The sequence below is a fragment of the Mixophyes fleayi genome, chromosome 4 (genome assembly GCF_038048845.1).
Source record: "Mixophyes fleayi isolate aMixFle1 chromosome 4, aMixFle1.hap1, whole genome shotgun sequence".
In the NCBI taxonomy this organism is placed as follows: domain Eukaryota; kingdom Metazoa; phylum Chordata; class Amphibia; order Anura; family Limnodynastidae; genus Mixophyes; species Mixophyes fleayi.
Genome location: NC_134405.1, coordinates 157,340,910 through 157,343,409, shown reverse-complemented (window position 1 = coordinate 157,343,409; position 2,500 = coordinate 157,340,910). Strand labels below are relative to the sequence as shown.

The following is a 2,500-nucleotide window of genomic DNA, read 5'->3' as shown; positions in this document are numbered from 1 at the left end:
AAGTACTAACCAGGCACAACCCTGCTTAGCTTCCAAGATCAGATGGGATTGGGCTTGTTCAGGGTGGAGTGGCTGTAAGTATTGGTTTTCTAATGACCTACATCTCTTATACATCTCAAAACCAGCCTTGAAGGAAGCCGGAACAAGAGAGAAAAAAAAAAGGCAGACAGCACCTGGAACTCCCAGGTGGTCTACCATCCAAGTTCTAACCAGGCTGGCCCTACTTAGCTTCCAAGATCAGGCTTGTTCAGGGTGGTGTGGCTGTAGGTATTGGTTTCCTAATGACCTACATCTCTTATACATCTCAAAACCAGCATTGAAGGAAGCCGGAACAAGAGAGGAAAAAAAAAGGCCTACAGCACCTGGTATTCCCAGGTGGTCTCCCATCCAAGTACTAACCAGGCCCGACCTTGTTTAGTTTCCAAGTTCAGGCTTGTTCAGGGTGGTGTGGCTGTAGGTATGGATTTCCTAGTGACCTACATCTCTTATACATCTCAAAACCAGCATTGAAGGAAGCCGGAACAAGAGATAATAAAAAAAAGGCCCACAGCACCTGGTATTCCAGGTGGTCTCTCATCCAAGTACTAACCAGGCCCAACCCTGCTTATCTTCCAAGATCAGGCTTGTTGAGGGTGGTGTGGCTGTAGGTATTGGTTTCCTTATGACCTACATCTCTTATACATCTCAAAACAGCATTGAAGGAAGCTGGAACAAGAGAGAAAAAAAAAAAGGCCTACAGCACCTGGTATTACCAGGTGGTCTCCCATCCAAGTACTAACCAGGCACAACCCTGCTTAGCTTCCAAGATCAGATGGGATTGGGCTTGTTCAGGGTGGAGTGGCTGTAAGTATTGGTTTCCTAATGACCTACATCTCTTATACATTTCAAACCAGCATTGAAGGAAGCCGGAACAAGAGAGAAAAAAAAAGGGCAGACAGCACCTGGAACTCCCAGGTGGTCTACCATCCAAGTAGAAACCAGGCCCTACCCTGCTTAGCTTCCAAGATCAGCTTGTTGAGGGTGGTGCGGCTGTAGGTATTGGTTTCCTAATGACCTACATCTCTTATACATCTCAAAACCAGCATTAATGGAAGCTGGAACATGAGAGAAAAAAAAAAGGCCTACAGCACCTGGTATCCCCAGGTGGTCTCCCATCCAAGTACTAACCAGGCCGGGCCCTGCTTAGCTTCCAAGATCAGACGAGATTGGGCTTGTTCAGGGTGGTGTGGCTGTAGGTATTGGTTTCTAATGACCTACATCTCTTTTACATTTCAAACCAGCCTTGAAGGAAGCCAGAACAAGAGAGAAAAAAAAAAGGCAGACAGCACCTGGAACTCCCAGGTGGTCTACCATCCAAGTACTAACCAGGGCTGGCCCTACTTAGCTTCCAAGATCAGGCTTGTTCAGGGTGGTGTGACTGTAGGTTTGGTTTCCTTATGACCTACATCTCTTATACATCTCAAAACCAGCATTGAAGGAAGCCGGAACAAGAGAGAAAAAAAAAGGCCTACAGCACCTGTATTCCCAGGTGGTCTCCCATCCAAGTACTAACCAGGCCCAACCCTGCTTAGCAATCCAAGATCAGACAAGATTGGGCTTGTTCACAGTGGTGTGGCTGTAGGTATTTGGTTTCTTAATGACCTGCATCTCTTATACATCTGAAAACCAGCATTAATGGAAGCTGGAACAAGAGAGAAAAAAAAAAGGCCTACAGCACCTGGTATCCCCAGGGTGGTCTCCCATCCAAGTACTAACAGGCCCGGCCCTGCTTAGCTTCCAAGATCAGACGAGATTGGGCTTGTTCAGGGTGGTGTGGCTGTAGGTATTGGTTTCCTAATGACCTACATCTCTTATACATTTCAAACCAGCATTGAAGGAAGCCGGAACAAGAGAGAAAAAAAAGGCAGACAGCACCTGGAACTCCCAGGTGGTCTACCATCCAAGTACAAACCAGGCCCTGCCAGCTTCCAAGATCAGGCTTGTTGAGGGTGGTGCAGCTGTAGGTATTGGTTTCCTAATGACCTACATCTCTTATACATCTCAAAACCAGAATTAATGGAAGCTGGAACAAGAGAGAAAAAAAAAGGCCTACAGCACCTGGTATCCCCAGGTGGTCTCCCATCCAAGTACTAACCAGGCCCAGCCCTGCTTAGCTTCCAAGATCAGACGAGATTGGGCTTGTTCAGGGTGGTGTGGCTGTAGGTATTGGTTTCCTAATGACCTACATCTCTTTTACATTTCAAACCAGCCTTGAAGGAAGCCGGAACAAGAGAGAAAAAAAAAAGGCAGACAGCACCTGGAACTCCCAGGTGGTCTACCATCCAAGTACTAACCAGGCCTGGCCCTACTTAGCTTCCAAGATCAGGCTTATTCAGGGTGGTGTGGCTGTAGGTATTGGTTTCCTAAAGACCTACATCTCTTATACATCTCAAAACCAGCATTGAAGGAAGCCGGAACAAGAGAGAAAAAAAAAAGGCAGACAGCACCTGGAACTCCCAGG

At 46.9% G+C, this 2,500-nt stretch overlaps 1 non-coding gene and 6 pseudogenes across 1 annotated transcript; all 7 read right to left on the bottom strand.

Moving 5' to 3' along the window:
• LOC142153799 (5S ribosomal RNA) overlaps positions 1 to 80 on the bottom strand; it is a 119-nt pseudogene extending 39 nt beyond the window's left edge.
• Positions 81 to 350: 270 nt separating this feature from the next.
• LOC142155170 (5S ribosomal RNA) lies at positions 351 to 459 on the bottom strand (annotated as a pseudogene).
• Positions 460 to 730: 271 nt separating this feature from the next.
• LOC142153798 (5S ribosomal RNA) lies at positions 731 to 849 on the bottom strand (annotated as a pseudogene).
• A 269-nt stretch (positions 850 to 1,118) lies between these two features.
• LOC142153876 (5S ribosomal RNA) lies at positions 1,119 to 1,237 on the bottom strand (annotated as a pseudogene).
• A 267-nt stretch (positions 1,238 to 1,504) lies between these two features.
• On the bottom strand, positions 1,505 to 1,623 carry LOC142154931 (5S ribosomal RNA; annotated as a pseudogene).
• Positions 1,624 to 1,705: 82 nt separating this feature from the next.
• Positions 1,706 to 1,824, bottom strand: LOC142154634 (5S ribosomal RNA; annotated as a pseudogene).
• Positions 1,825 to 2,085: 261 nt separating this feature from the next.
• On the bottom strand, positions 2,086 to 2,204 carry LOC142155341 (5S ribosomal RNA). Its single transcript, XR_012691724.1, has one exon. It is a non-coding gene; the product is annotated as a 5S ribosomal RNA (ribosomal RNA).
• Between the last annotated feature and the right edge of the window lie 296 nt (positions 2,205 to 2,500).